Source organism: Copadichromis virginalis, linkage group LG22 (genome assembly GCF_057382275.1).
Source record: "Copadichromis virginalis isolate Kocher_CV1m ecotype Utaka linkage group LG22, C_Virginalis_male_GT1.1, whole genome shotgun sequence".
In the NCBI taxonomy this organism is placed as follows: domain Eukaryota; kingdom Metazoa; phylum Chordata; class Actinopteri; order Cichliformes; family Cichlidae; genus Copadichromis; species Copadichromis virginalis.
The window spans coordinates 37,255,639-37,271,967 of record NC_140638.1 but is presented as its reverse complement, the minus strand read 5'-3'; the positions used below and the strand labels follow the sequence as shown (position 1 = coordinate 37,271,967).

Sequence of the window (16,329 nt, the reverse complement as noted above, 5' to 3'; positions counted from 1 at the left end):
CAGGTCTTTATGTCTTTAAGACATTCCTGCAGTTTAACTAATTGGTGTGTGTTATCTGGCTTCATGGACAGATAGAGCTGGGTGTCATCTGCATAGCAGTGAAAATGTATGCTATGTCTTCTAATGATACTGCCTAAGGGAAGCATGTATAATGTAAACAGAATTGGTCCTAGCACTGAACCCTGTGGAACTCCATAATTAACCTCAGTGTGTGAAGAGGACTCTCCATTTACATGCACGAATTGGAGTCTATTAGATAGATATGATACAAACCACTGCAGTGCAGTACTTGTAATACCTACAGCATGTTCTAATCGCTCTAATAGTGATGTGATGACTACGTGAGCTGCACTTGTTTAATTCTTCTAACATCTAGAAAACAACAGAGTTTCTAAATGACAGACTTATTTATTTGTGTTTGTGTCTCTGTTTCCAGATGCTGCTGTGGAGAAGTCTGACTGTAAGAATAACACTCAGCTGTCCAACTCCAGTGGGACATCGGAGCAAGAGAAAACCTCTGATTATGTATGTTTGCCTCTTCACCACTCGCACACTCAAGGTTACACTCAGGTCAGGTCCAATATAAGTTTCAGAGTGAAGACAGGCTCAGTGCTGTCAGTACTTTGTCAGGATTTTTATTGATTTCATGGTCTTTTCCCTCGTTGTAGAACCTTTTCCACCAGCTGAAGTCGGCCCCCAGTGACAGTCTGACCTACCGTCTGGCTCTGTGTGTGTGTCTGTTCAACTATTACTACGGTGGGCTGCGGGCTGTTCTCTAAGTAAATATATTTCTAAAGGTGCTTTGATGTGAAATTATCACCAGATGTCGGTAACAACACTTCCAATCCAGACGTGCAAAGGAATCAAACCACAGATGAAGTTGTGTAATAATACAAAGTGACACAGGGACATTTATTTATTACTTTATACAAATGTTGGTGATGACAGTTCATGGCAGCGTCTGTATGGAGAAACCAGTCCCATCATTGCTCATGACTTTGACCCACTCACCACACAAACAGTCTATAAATCCCGAATGCTCCGTGGATCCTTCCCACAGATTCAGCTCAGGTGATTGGCTGGGCCGTTCCAGCAGCTTTACTTGATTTCTCTGAAACCAACCGTTTCCATTGGCTGTGTTTGTGATCATGGTCTTGCTGAAACATCCATCCTTGTTTCATCTTCATCATCCTGGTAGATGGCAGCAGATTCTAATCAACAATGTCTCCATTCATCCTTCCTGGAGTTATGTTTAATGTCTCAGTGCTGTACGCTGAATAAACAGCCCCCCCCCCATGATGCTCCCGCCTCCAGACTTCAGTGTTGCTGTGGTGTTTTTGGGGTGAAGCCACCCAAACATGGTGTGTTTACAGCCTTCAAAGAGTTCAGTTTTGGTCTTTTGTGACCAAACTATATTAAAGATAAAGCATATTGTTGTACCTATGCATTACACTGGAGCAGAGCTTACATACACTCAACAAAAATATAAACGCAACACCTTTGTTACTGCTCCCATTCCCCATGGGATGGACGTAGAGACCTAAAATTCATTCCAGATACACAATATAACCATCCCTCCCAAACAGTGGTCACAAATCAGTCCAAATGTGTGGTAGTGGGCACATCTGCTATATTGAGATAATCCATCCCACCTCACAGGTGTGCCACATCAGGATGCTGATCTGACATCATGAGTAGTGCACAGGTGTACCTCAGACTGCCCACAACAAAAGGCCACCCTGGAATGTGCAGTTTTGTCTCACAGCAAAATGCCACAGATGCCACAAGCAATGAGGGAGCGTGCAATTGGCATGCTGACAGCAGGAATGTCAACCAGATCTGTCGCCCGTGCATTGAATGTTCATTTCTCAACCATAAGCCGTCTCCACAGGCGTTTCAGAGAATATGGCAGCACATCCAACCGGCCTCACAACCGCAGACCTCGTGTAACCACACCAGCCCAGGACCTCCACATCCAGCAGGTTCACCTCCAAGATCGTCTGAGACCAGCCACCCAGACAGCTGCTGGAACAATTGGTTTGCACAACCAAACAATTTCTGCACAAACTGTCAGAAACCGTCTCAGGGACGCTCAACTGCATGCCCGTCGTCCTCATCGGGGTCTTGACCTGACTCCAGCTCGTCGCCGTAACAGACTTGTGTGGGCAAATGCTCACATTCGATGGCGTCTGGCACGTTGGAGAGGTGTGCGCTTCACGGATGAATCACAGCGCTTTGTGTTCTGCGTCCTGATTGGCTGCAGACTATTGTTGATCTCCTCCGTGCCGTCTCTCCTGTACAGTACAGAATCGCTTATTCATTGGTTCATTAATGATTCATTGATGTTGAATTATCTCTCAGCTGCTCTGTTCTCATGTGCTGGACCTGAAAACACGGTTTGATCTTTGGTTTCTGTAATACTGGACTTATTTGTCTACGAAGGTTTGAACTTTGAGAGCTTAAACAGGAGAGAAACGTGTGAAAATGTTCATGTCGGTCTGAGTGTATAAAGTGTGTAGTGACGGGTTTTACCTTAACACATCTATAATAATTGTAAAAAATAAAGTTGGCTACTTCAGATTTCACCAATCGCAGGTTATTTTTAGAACGTAACTCCCGCGATAAACGAGGGAGCGCTGTATACAAATACTGAGAAGTATAAAATTTGAATCCTGTCTCTCTCTGAGGTGCGGGGGGAAAAAATATCGACAAGTCGATCAACATCATCTACGGATACATTCGACATCTCGAGAAATGTAAATCGCCACTTGATTCGTCCATTTGGTTGAAAAACCCGACCTTGAACAAGGAGCGAATATCACACCGGAAACTAAGCGCTATGCGCCGGAAGTAGCATATGCTAAGGCGCACAGGTCTAAGTTATAGGTCTAAGTTCCCCATAATGCACTGGGTGTTTCTTCTTCACTCAACATGTGTTAGTACACCTCTCTGCATTCAGTCCGTCTGCCCCTCATCTATCGATGGATGTTAGAGGCTTTGGTTCCCACTGTCGCTCACAGATGGTCACCTAATGTTTCCTGTGTAACTGCAGGGTCTTTGCCTTATAACATAGAAGCAGCTTGAGGTAACTGTTGTTGTGATGCTGTGTGTGTGTAATAAAGCTCCCTTACTGACAGTGGGTCACCACAGCTTGTAGCTCCATGTATTTGATGCGGCACGTTTGCCCTCGCTGACACAACCCTAAAGGGATTTGTGTGTATGAATAAAGTTTATTGTTCATACAGTTCATTGCTGTATGTCTGTGAAAGGCTGAATGAGGGTTGTAGCTCCCTCAGCAGCTGTGGAGCGATGGAGATGTGGTTGGTTAGACACGCTGCTTTAGTTTACACTACAAACCACACTCACCTGTTTACACTCCTTTTGTGTTACAACCACCTTGTTACACTCAAACACCAGATGATGCATCTGAGCCAACTAAGGATTCACTGAGACTGAAGAAGCTCGAGATCATAATGTGACCAAGTGGTCGGCGGGGTTATGCACAAAATAAATAAACTTGACAACGCCACCTAGGGGAATTACACCCCCAGGAAATATATTTAAGAAAAATAAATAAAAGGAATAAAAGAAGACCGCACAGATTCAAGGATGCACACTGAGGCAGGTTGGCTTCCAATATTAAAACAGTTTTATTTATAGAAATAAATAAAATATTATAAATAATATTTTATAAATAAAATATTAAAAGTCAAGATGTAGCGTCATTATTGACAGTGTCCTACAGTAAAAATAAACAATCGTGGAACTTGGACTTACCAGCAGCCGTGGAACCAAAAGAAAATCACACCAAAAGAATCACTGCAGACCACCCAGTGCTGTACAAAAGAAAGTGTGAAAACGACCCACCACCTGAGGTCCCAGGGCCACTGGCTCGTCCTCCTTCACTGAAATAAAACACAGAAAAGTATGTTAAAAGAATAAAAGGACACTGAGCGTCAGGCTCGCTACAAATCATAAAAAGACTAAAACACACTTTAATAACTTTAATAAAAGAAATCACACACACACACGGGAAAGGCTTATTCCCCACGGGTCAAACTACCACTCGTGCTGGTAATAATTATTCTCAGGCGTAGGCCGGTCTGGCTCCCCACCGGCTGAGACCGGCCACCCAGGCGATTTAGAGTCCCAGCACGACACTCGGGCAGAGAATCACTTCAGCCCGATCACAGAAGTGTGGGTACGAGCAACAGTCCAGGGTAAAATAGAACACCAGGCGAACCCAAAAAAAGGTAAGCCTACTTAATAAAAACAAGATAAGACAAAACAAGACAAGACAGCAGACTCCACCAAGGAGGAGTTCACAACAGCAACTGAGAAGGCAGTCCACTCTTCCAATTTAGGTTGGACAATTTACCATGGAGAGGTGAGTACAGCAGTGAACCCTGAAACAGATAAGTGTAACCTTAAACTCTTATAGCTATGAATGCTAATAAAAGTAGTTCTAACAGCTTACCCCAGGACCGGAGGCACTATACTCTCATTGGTGGAGATACCACGAACACCTCTCTCCGCAATGGCAGAATTAAACAGACTGCTGCGCTACAACAGGCCGGAAAAGGATATTAACACCAATTCCAGTATTCGGAGGGAATCCAAGGTTAAGCGAGAGCATACCTGTAGCTGTCGTATAATCGGCTCTTGCTGATCAGTCCGTCGCAGTACGCCAGCATTTACTGCTGTATCGTACCAGAAGCTCGGGAGGAATTAATCCAACAAGACATCGGCTTAGCTTTATACAGGCTAGCGCCACCCTGCAATCAATGTGCAGGTGGGTTCCCAATTAACCCGATCACCTGATACAAGGAGCGAGTGCAGTGGAAAGAGAGCGAGGGTGGTAGAGCGAGCGAGAGAGAGAGAGAATGAGAGAAGAAAAACAACGGAAGGCGAGTAGCCCATCTGGCTACATCTCGAGACACCCTCACAGGAGATTACATGGCCCAAGTAGTTAACCTTCTGCTGGAAAAAGGCACACTTTTCTAACTTAGCCTTGAGCCCCTGTTGCTGCAGCCTTGCCATCACCATCTCTAGCCGTTGCAGGTGCTGAGAGACAGACGAGGAGAACACAATGATGTCGTCTAGGTACAGCAGTAATGACTGGCACTGCTGATCCCCGAACATCCTCTGCATTAGGCGCTGAAAGGTACCAGGAGCATTGCACAGCCCGAATGGCATACGATTCCACTCGAACAGGCCAAACGGCGTGCAAAAAGCGGTCTTGGGCTTATCCGGCTCAGAAACTGGCACCTGGTTGTACCCGCTGGCCAGGTCGATGGTAGAAAACCAGCGTGCGCCAGCTAGGGCATCCAGACTTTCCTCGATGCGAGGTAAGGGGAAGGCGTCCTTCCTTGTTTTGCTATTCAGCAAACGATAGTCAACGCACAGCCGGAGGCTTCCATCCTTCTTGCGGACCAACACGATGGGAGAGGCATAAGGGCTGCTACTTTCCCTAATTACCTGGGCCTCCAGTAGCTGGTTGATATGAGCCCTGACAGCCTCATAATCAGAAGGAGGAATTCGCCTGTACCTCTGCCGGACAGGTGCGTCATCGAGTAGCGGTATGTCGTGCGAAATGAGGTTTGTGCAGCCCAAGTCTCCCTCATAAGTGGAGAAAACAGAGCGGTACTTCCGCAAAAGTAACCGTACCTCGTGTTGCTCTGACTCAGCGAGAGCAGACAGGTCAATCGTATCCACCATCTCTTGAGCAGGGCTGCTGGTTGTATGGGAGGAAACGGTAACGGGAAAAGAGTGTTCCTCGCTAACACCGGCAGGGAGGCTAACAACAGTAGCTTTGCTTATCACTCCCAAACGGGTCCGCGGGTGGAGAACAGCTTCCGCTGTCCCTACATTGGTGACTGGGATGTAGGCAACGCCCTTATCCACCTGAACCAAACATGGAGAGGCCAGCAACCCAACTGGCAACCCGGACTCAGAAGGTTCAAAAAGCACAGCCTGACCTGACAACTGCTGAGAACAAGTAGTGGCCACCAGCTGCATAACACCACCAGGTATCCGCACGGCCCGCGGGCCCTGTACCTTAACGGTACCGACAGGGTCCTCTGGGGCTTGGGCTGCAGACTGGTGACACTGATGTAAGGCCTCCAAAACTGGTCTCGGTGCCTGTGACACAGAAGGAGAATTAAACAAGGAGCCACCGAAAGCCCCAAACAGTTCTTGATAACAGCGGCGGATTACGTTCATTCCTAAGATGCCAGGGACAGAGGGCGTAGCCCCAGGAGGGTCCTTCACTATAAGGATTCCACAAGAGGGCATTTCCTTGCCACACAGGAGTACACTGAGCTCCAAATAGCCAATGTAAGGGATGGCAAGCCCATTGGCAGCCCGAAGCTGTAGCCAATGACATGACTGAAGGCGTTCTTGTCCCCAAGGGGCAAAATGTGCCAAAAAGAAACTTTCTGTGATGGTGGAAACCATGGACCCAGTATCCACCAAACAAGGGACAGTTACCCCACTAATAAGCACATCCATCTTTGGACACGATGAAATTAGCCTGCCAATCCTATCTTTCTGTGAGCCAGTGAACTCCCCACCTGAACTGTGACTCTGCAGCACAGATGGCGTTAGTTTTCCGACTGGGTAGCGGGAAGATGATTGCCAACTGCGGCGTAAGGAGGGCCTGAATCAGAACCTGCTCTAGGGCGGCGTGAAGCCCGCTCCCCAGTGCACTCCCTAGCAAAGTGTCCTGGCTGCTGACACCGGCGACAAATCACCGAGCCAGCCCGTGAAGGCCGAACACTTCTTCGGGGGTTCTGTAAAGAAGCCACTGTCTCAGTGAGCCGATTTAACTGCTCTTGTTGGCGCTTTAGGAGTTCCTTTAGCTCACGCCACTCGGACTCGGGTGTACCAACAGGAGCGAACCTAGGGCTAGTGTGCACTCCAAACTGAAAACCATATGCCGATGGTTGAGAATAGCCATGGTCGCGAACACCGCCTGAAAACCCTTCTCTTTCCCATCTAATTGCTTCCCCGCGCACCTCTAACAAGGTGGCAGTGGGCACACGGCGAACGTATTGTTTAAGCTCTCTGCGGAGACCACTATCAACAACATGTTCTACAAATTGGTCTCGGAGCAGCACCTCTGCGTTACGCATACCATCAGGTGCACTTTGTTTTACTTGCTCCATCAGAGCCATTAGCGCTAAGGAAAACTCCTGCAAAGTCTCTTCCTCCCGTTGTCTCCTCGAAAAGAAAGCCTGCTGCAGAGTGACATAGGACTGCGCATTGCCATACAGTTCCTTTAAAATGGTCAACACCCGAGCAGGATCCCCTCGCTCTAAATTAGGGCGAAATTTGATCTCCTCCCTTGCTTCTCCCTCTAAATGGTCAAAAATAAAGAAAGCTTGATCAGCAACAGACAGGTGCCGGGCACGCATGCATGCTTGAACCTCTTCGACCCATTCAGCTATATTGATGCCTGTTCTACCATTGAACATGGGACATTTACGGTCCCTAGGCACCACCACCAGACGCTCTGTAACGGCGGCCTGGCTACCAACATTTGGTACGCAACCAGCTGGTACGAAAGAGGACAACGCGGCCCCGCCACCAGACTCGAGCACAGCGCCCCCATCCCGGCGCAATTGCTCATTATCTGCCCTTAACTGCGCTACCAAGTCTCTAAGTTGCTGCAATTCTTCCTCCATAATAAATTTTGACCCAAAAAAAAGAGAAAATTAAATCAGCAAGGTGCTAAAATCCTATTACTCTTCCTTCTACCTGGATACTGCTGTCTTGTCTATAATCACACTCTAAAACAAATAGAGCCTTCAAACAGGTGAACTAGACTCGTTGCAAAAAAATAAAACAATTTACAAAACCAAATATCTACCTCAAACGTGCACCCTGTTCGTGACGCCAAGTATGTGACCAAGTGGTCGGCGGGGTTATGCACAAAATAAATAAACTTGACAACGCCACCTAGGGGAATTACACCCCCAGGAAATATATTTAAGAAAAATAAATAAAAGGAATAAAAGAAGACCGCACAGATTCAAGGATGCACACTGAGGCAGGTTGGCTTCCAATATTAAAACAGTTTTATTTATAGAAATAAATAAAATATTATAAATAATATTTTATAAATAAAATATTAAAAGTCAAGATGTAGCGTCATTATTGACAGTGTCCTACAGTAAAAATAAACAATCGTGGAACTTGGACTTACCAGCAGCCGTGGAACCAAAAGAAAATCACACCAAAAGAATCACTGCAGACCACCCAGTGCTGTACAAAAGAAAGTGTGAAAACGACCCACCACCTGAGGTCCCAGGGCCACTGGCTCGTCCTCCTTCACTGAAATAAAACACAGAAAAGTATGTTAAAAGAATAAAAGGACACTGAGCGTCAGGCTCGCTACAAATCATAAAAAGACTAAAACACACTTTAATAACTTTAATAAAAGAAATCACACACACACACACACACACACACGGGAAAGGCTTATTCCCCACGGGTCAAACTACCACTCGTGCTGGTAATAATTATTCTCAGGCGTAGGCCGGTCTGGCTCCCCACCGGCTGAGACCGGCCACCCAGGCGATTTAGAGTCCCAGCACGACACTCGGGCAGAGAATCACTTCAGCCCGATCACAGAAGTGTGGGTACGAGCAACAGTCCAGGGTAAAATAGAACACCAGGCGAACCCAAAAAAAGGTAAGCCTACTTAATAAAAACAAGATAAGACAAAACAAGACAAGACAGCAGACTCCACCAAGGAGGAGTTCACAACAGCAACTGAGAAGGCAGTCCACTCTTCCAATTTAGGTTGGACAATTTACCATGGAGAGGTGAGTACAGCAGTGAACCCTGAAACAGATAAGTGTAACCTTAAACTCTTATAGCTATGAATGCTAATAAAAGTAGTTCTAACAGCTTACCCCAGGACCGGAGGCACTATACTCTCATTGGTGGAGATACCACGAACACCTCTCTCCGCAATGGCAGAATTAAACAGACTGCTGCGCTACAACAGGCCGGAAAAGGATATTAACACCAATTCCAGTATTCGGAGGGAATCCAAGGTTAAGCGAGAGCATACCTGTAGCTGTCGTATAATCGGCTCTTGCTGATCAGTCCGTCGCAGTACGCCAGCATTTACTGCTGTATCGTACCAGAAGCTCGGGAGGAATTAATCCAACAAGACATCGGCTTAGCTTTATACAGGCTAGCGCCACCCTGCAATCAATGTGCAGGTGGGTTCCCAATTAACCCGATCACCTGATACAAGGAGCGAGTGCAGTGGAAAGAGAGCGAGGGTGGTAGAGCGAGCGAGAGAGAGAGAGAATGAGAGAAGAAAAACAACGGAAGGCGAGTAGCCCATCTGGCTACATCTCGAGACACCCTCACAGGAGATTACATGGCCCAAGTAGTTAACCTTCTGCTGGAAAAAGGCACACTTTTCTAACTTAGCCTTGAGCCCCTGTTGCTGCAGCCTTGCCATCACCATCTCTAGCCGTTGCAGGTGCTGAGAGACAGACGAGGAGAACACAATGATGTCGTCTAGGTACAGCAGTAATGACTGGCACTGCTGATCCCCGAACATCCTCTGCATTAGGCGCTGAAAGGTACCAGGAGCATTGCACAGCCCGAATGGCATACGATTCCACTCGAACAGGCCAAACGGCGTGCAAAAAGCGGTCTTGGGCTTATCCGGCTCAGAAACTGGCACCTGGTTGTACCCGCTGGCCAGGTCGATGGTAGAAAACCAGCGTGCGCCAGCTAGGGCATCCAGACTTTCCTCGATGCGAGGTAAGGGGAAGGCGTCCTTCCTTGTTTTGCTATTCAGCAAACGATAGTCAACGCACAGCCGGAGGCTTCCATCCTTCTTGCGGACCAACACGATGGGAGAGGCATAAGGGCTGCTACTTTCCCTAATTACCTGGGCCTCCAGTAGCTGGTTGATATGAGCCCTGACAGCCTCATAATCAGAAGGAGGAATTCGCCTGTACCTCTGCCGGACAGGTGCGTCATCGAGTAGCGGTATGTCGTGCGAAATGAGGTTTGTGCAGCCCAAGTCTCCCTCATAAGTGGAGAAAACAGAGCGGTACTTCCGCAAAAGTAACCGTACCTCGTGTTGCTCTGACTCAGCGAGAGCAGACAGGTCAATCGTATCCACCATCTCTTGAGCAGGGCTGCTGGTTGTATGGGAGGAAACGGTAACGGGAAAAGAGTGTTCCTCGCTAACACCGGCAGGGAGGCTAACAACAGTAGCTTTGCTTATCACTCCCAAACGGGTCCGCGGGTGGAGAACAGCTTCCGCTGTCCCTACATTGGTGACTGGGATGTAGGCAACGCCCTTATCCACCTGAACCAAACATGGAGAGGCCAGCAACCCAACTGGCAACCCGGACTCAGAAGGTTCAAAAAGCACAGCCTGACCTGACAACTGCTGAGAACAAGTAGTGGCCACCAGCTGCATAACACCACCAGGTATCCGCACGGCCCGCGGGCCCTGTACCTTAACGGTACCGACAGGGTCCTCTGGGGCTCAGAGGACCCTCAAATAAGAATTTGAGGCTCAGCTGATACAGTATCATAGGAGAATCCAACCATTGTATGTCAAGAGACTATAGGCAGTGAAAGCTCCATCTGGAGGAGGAACGACGTGGTTCAGAGCATTGCCTCCTGCAGCTGGTGACATGTTCAGATTTCAGCTCTGTCGATTAGAAAGTCTGTTTTTGTTTTTCATCTGTGTGTTGCTCTTTCATCCTTTTCTTCTTCCTGTTTCTTGCATCAAGCTGGCTGACTTCACCACTGATGAGGTAACCATGAGCAGTAAGCCTCGTGTCGCTCACAGTTACATTTAACATAGTGCGATAAACACACTCAGTCATTATAAGGTACATCCTCTAAAGGTTCACATAACAGACAAACAGGATAATAAAAATAATCTGGTTCTTTGCAGCGTCCTCAGATGAACAACACACGACATTATTACACGTCTCAGTATTTGTTACACTGAACACAAATATAAACACAACACTTTTGTTTCCATGAGCTGAACCGGATCCTGACTGGTTTTGCGACATGTGTGTCATTGTGCTACACATGTACGGCATATTTCAGAGTGGCCTTTTATTGTGGGCAGTCTCAGACACACCTGTGCAATATTCATGCTGTCTAATCAGCACCTTGACATGCCACACCTGTGAGGTGGGATGGATTATCTCAGCTAACGAGAAGTTCTCACTAACACACATTTAGACAGATTTGTGAGCAGTGTTTGCGAGCAATGTTCCCTGTAATGTTTCACGTGTCTGAACACACAAACTCCCTGAGCGTCCCTTGGACCACTGTGAGCAACAGCAGACGTGTGCACTGTGGTCACACCAGCATCCAAGAATACTTTTACACAACAAGACTTCTTCAAAAAAGTAACTGAGTTTTGCAAACAGAGTTTTTTGCAGCTGTTTACCTAAAAATGCAGCCGAGGTGTTTTTTAAATAAACATTTCAAACTATTTGCAGAACAATCAGCTGTTCTGCATCAAATCTGATGCCACACAAATTATTTGTGCCGCTGCAAAAAATAATTTCTGTCCACTATGAGATGAAGGAGAACAACAGCCTGATACCTGCAGGCCTGACAGCAGCAGATGTGTCACTGCTGCAACACCTGTAAACCATTGTTCTGACACACACAACAAAACTATTGACTACACTACACACTAACTACACACTAACTACACTCTTAACTACACACTAACTACACTCTAACTACACAAGATTTGTGCTAAACTTGGCAATCGCATCTCAAACACGCCGTCACTCCTAAAACTTCCCCCTTCCTAAACAACTAAATGTCATGTTGCCATATCATTTTTTGATTGGTCGACATGGTGCATTTTTCCACCAATAGGAAAGGCTGGTGGGGGTTTGTTTTGGTGTTGTTTTTGCTCACAGGCTTTCGAGCGTTTTCCTTATAAAACGGCGTTTTTACCGTTTCTTCCTGCAGTAAATATAAACAACGACAGTATTCAGGAAGAAAACCAAACAATGCAGATATTTTATCATAACTCTGGTTTTACGTGGCCGATCAACACAATTCAAAAACTGGTATAAAGTCCACACTTTGTCCGTCAGTTGTTCCGTCTGTCCTGCTCACATCTCCAATGGTTGTACACGTTGTCATTAACGTGGCTTCACTCCACATCAGCCGCTTTGCTAAAACACCGGTGTCGCACATAAGGACGCTGTCATAGCCTGTCAGCCACGTTGATCAGCTGCGTATATACGAATGTGAATCGCGTGATTGGCTGGACTACGGGATAAGGTGGCCTCGTTCTGATCCCATACGGGAGCAGCCAGTCACTGACTAACACTGCAAAACAGAATCATTAAAGTTTTCATTTTAATTTCAATTCAGGTGATTTTTCTTTTTTTTTTTTTTTTTGTGCGCAACGCAGATTTTCTGTGCAGAGACCGTGCCAGCAGTGCGCAATTGTGCCAGCAGTGCGCAATTGTGCACGCGCGCAGCTTAGAGGGAACATTGCTTGCGAGTGTCGGGTCTTTTGTGTTTGTAGAAAATGTTTCATATCTTTGAGTTGAGCTCATGGAAAACAGGAGCAAAAACAAAAGTGTTGCATTTATATTTTTGTTCAGTGTAAATGATAAAACATCAGGTTTGACCCAGAATACAGTTTGATCCACATGATGGCGCTGTGAAAAGTGCGCGCTGTACTGGTGGCACCAGTGTCCCCAGCCCACAGACCAGTGCTGCCGCTAATCGAGTTTCATTAGCAGCATCTAAATGCTGTTTAAAGGTGGACTTCATCTGTCACACAGGAGCAGTTTGGCTTCGCTTTGCTTAAATAATGACCTGGTGTATTTCTGTATACACACCTGCTAAGGATCAGGTGACTCTTATAATAAAAGGTTAATACGTAAAACCTTAAAAATAAAAAGGGCTGTTTTTAGCAGTATTTAGGCTGCAGTCTGTGTATTATGTCCATGATATTCTACAGTGGGGCAAAAAAGTATTTAGTCAGCCACCGATTGTGCAAGTTCCCCCACTTAAAATGATGACAGAGGTCAGTAATTTGCACCAGAGGTACACTTCAACTGTGAGAGACAGAATGTGAAAAAGAAAATCCATGAATCCACATGGTAGGATTTGTAAAGAATTTATTGGTAAATCAGGGTGGCAAATAAGTATTTGGTCACCTCAAACATGGAAAATCTCTGGCTATCACAGACCTGTAACGTCTTCTGTAAGACGCTTTTCTGTCCCCCACTCGTTATCTGTATGAATGGCACCTGTTTGAACTCATCATCTGTATAAAAGACACCTGTCCACAGCCTCAAACAGTCAGACTCCAAACTCCGCCATGGCCAAGACCAAAGAGCTTTCGAAGGACACCAGGAAAAGTATTGTAGACCTGCACCAGACTGGGAAGAGTGAATCTACAATAGGCAAGCAGCTTGGTGTGAAAAAATCAACTGTGGGAGCAATCATCAGAAAATGGAAGACATACAAGACCACTGATAATCTCCCTCGATCTGGGGCTCCATGCAAGATCTCATCCCGTGGGGTCAAAATGATCATGAGAACGGTGAGCAAAGATCCCAGAACCACACGGGGGGACCTGGTGAATGACCTGCAGAGAGCTGGGACCAAAGTAACAAAGGTCACCATCAGTAACACACTACAACGGCAGGGAATCAAATCCCGCAGTGCCAGACGTGTACCGCTGCTGAAGCCAGTGCATGTCCAGGCCCGTCTGAAGTTTGCCAGAGAGCACATGGATGATACAGCAGAGGATTGGGAGAATGTCATGTGGTCAGATGAAACCAAAGTAGAACTTTTTGGTATAAACTCAACTCGTCGTGTTTGGAGGAAGAAGAATACTGAGTTGCATCCCAAGAACACCATACCTACTGTGAAGCATGGGGGTGGGAACATCATGCTATGGGGCTGTTTTTCTGCCAAGGGGACAGGACCACTGATCCGTGTTAAGGACAGAATGAATGGGGCCATGTATCGTGAGATTTTGAGCCAAAACCTCCTTCCATCAGTGAGAACTTTGAAGATGAAACGAGGCTGGGTCTTCCAACATGACAATGATCCAAAACACACCGCCCGGGCAACAAAGGAGTGGCTCCGTAAGAAGCATTTGAAAGTCCTGGAGTGGCCTAGCCAGTCTCCAGACCTCAACCCCATAGAAAATCTGTGGCGGGAGTTGAAAGTCCGTGTTGCTCGGCGACAGCCCCAAAACATCACTGCTCTCGAGAAGATCTGCATGGAGGAATGGGCCAAAATACCAGCTACTGTGTGTGCAAACCTGGTAAAGACCTATAGTAAACGTTTGACCTCTGTTATTGCCAACAAAGGTTATGTTACAAAGTATTGAGTTGTATTTTTGTTATTGACCAAATACTTATTTTCCACCCTAATTTACGAATAAATTCTTTACAAATCCTACCATGTGGATTCATGGATTTTTTTTTCACATTCTGTCTCTCACAGTTGAAGTGTACCTCTGGTGCAAATTACTGACCTCTGTCATCATTTTAGGTGGGGGAACTTGCACAATCGGTGGCTGACTAAATACTTTTTTGCCCCACTGTACATTACAGTAAAAACAGTAATTATATAAAGAACAGATGGATCAGGATCCTGTCTGTGTCTTTACTATGATCTCAGCTGATAATGAGGCTTGAAAGAGACATGTTTGAACTTTTGCATTGATCAGACAAATAAGCCTGCATGTTTGCATGAGCTTTAACTGTAAAACATGAAGCCTTTATTATTAAAAAAACAAAACCCTTTTAGTGTCATACAGGTAAGAAAGCAGCGAAGCGTTTTTCTCTCTAACAGATGTTTCATCTGTTTTCTCTGCCGTTGCTCTGATGGGACCTGCAGGGTGTTTTTGGTGACGTGGAGGTTTGCACAGTTGCTGCCTGTGGTGTGTGTAGAAATGTTCATGTTCTAGTCCCACTGTGAAGCACATAGACGTGTCCTGACTTCCTGTCTGTCCCACACTCTGTCTCTGTTTGTTGCTGCCAACAGTACAAGTCATCTTTGCAGATTTTACTGAATTAACAAAAACATATTTACTGAAAGACTTATTCAGTAAACATGTTTGTTACACTGAGACTGAAACAGAGATCCCTGTTTACGCTCATAGAAAACGAGCCTCTGTTTTACTTTATTGAAATCATTTCTAATCACAGACAGGATCAGCAGCGTGCAGCTGCAGTGAGGTGTTAGTAGAGGAGCTGTGTTTGTGAGCTGTAGTCTGGATCAGGTCTCTGTGGGAGACTCGGTTACAGTACTTCTGAATATCCACGTGTCCACCTCACACAGCACATTTCTTCAGAATCGGTTGCTGTTTGCTAACATTTGACCTTTGCCCTTTTAGGCTGCCCTTCTGGCGCCCGTCGATGAGGACTTGGGATCTGACAAGAAGCAAACTGGGGGAAGTAGCAGAGTACCAGACTTCCCTCCTCCAGCAGGCCGGGAGATCTTGTTGCGCACCTGTGTGCCGCGACCAGCAGCGTACTCCAAGGCGCTGCCTCAGCGGCTCTTCTGTGTCCTGATGAGGGAGGAGTTTAGGTTGACCGGAGGCTTTTCCACAGACACGTCCTCCTTTTAAGTCCCGTGAACAATTCACACCTGGGATGAAGATAAGTGAAGGACACAGGATGGAGACTTTCACATGTATGAATGTGGCCATGGAGTAAGATCATAGAAATACATTTCTTCATTTGTTTGCTTTATTTGTAAGAACGGTGCAATATTTCAGCATCTACGGCTCGCCCAAGCTTAAAAGCAGGAAGCAGTATATTACTGGCATTGATTAAGAAGCATTTATGGCTTTGTCTGGAAATATGTGAAACTAAATCCTTCTGTGTATTCATAAATCTGCAGCTTCCTGCAGCTGTGATAAAACAGTTTCACACTAAAACCTTCATTTTACCTTCAAAGCTTCTCTTGATGCCTTTTTAAGGAAATGAAATTTGTCGTTAGGATGGAGTTCCCCATCCTGCACTCACCACACGCTAACACAACCTTCTCAACTCTGATATTTAGTAGATTATATTTCAGTTGCAGGGATTGGTCCTGATGGTAAACATGAGAGTCGGTGAGGACTTCATGGGTCGTTTCAGCTGAGCTCCATCCTCCAGCATGTCCTGCTGCTGGATTAACACACAGCTGTTTGTTTGCATCCAACCAGAACCAGACCGTGCAGTTCTTATTCCTGTTCATAAGCTGATTGTTCAAACATGAAGCTCTTTGACGTTGTATAAAAACTGAAACGACACTTTACAGCTGACTGTGATGTTTTAA

At 46.1% G+C, this 16,329-nt stretch overlaps 1 protein-coding gene and 1 long non-coding RNA gene across 2 annotated transcripts in view; one reads left to right on the top strand and one right to left on the bottom strand.

The window, feature by feature from the left end:
- Nucleotides 1–435: 435 nt before the first annotated feature.
- LOC146683854 (uncharacterized) lies at nucleotides 436–15,957 on the top strand. The gene is made up of 3 exons (XR_014917744.1): nucleotides 436–525; nucleotides 669–779; nucleotides 15,401–15,957. It is a non-coding gene; the product is annotated as an uncharacterized LOC146683854 (long non-coding RNA).
- Nucleotides 14,760–16,329, bottom strand: part of LOC146683853 (rab3 GTPase-activating protein catalytic subunit-like) — a 30,814-nt gene continuing 29,244 nt past the window's right edge. The window contains exon 9 of the mRNA XM_085446944.1: nucleotides 14,760–15,654. The gene's annotated coding sequence lies outside the window, so the exon portion shown is untranslated. The remainder of the gene's footprint in view (nucleotides 15,655–16,329) is intronic.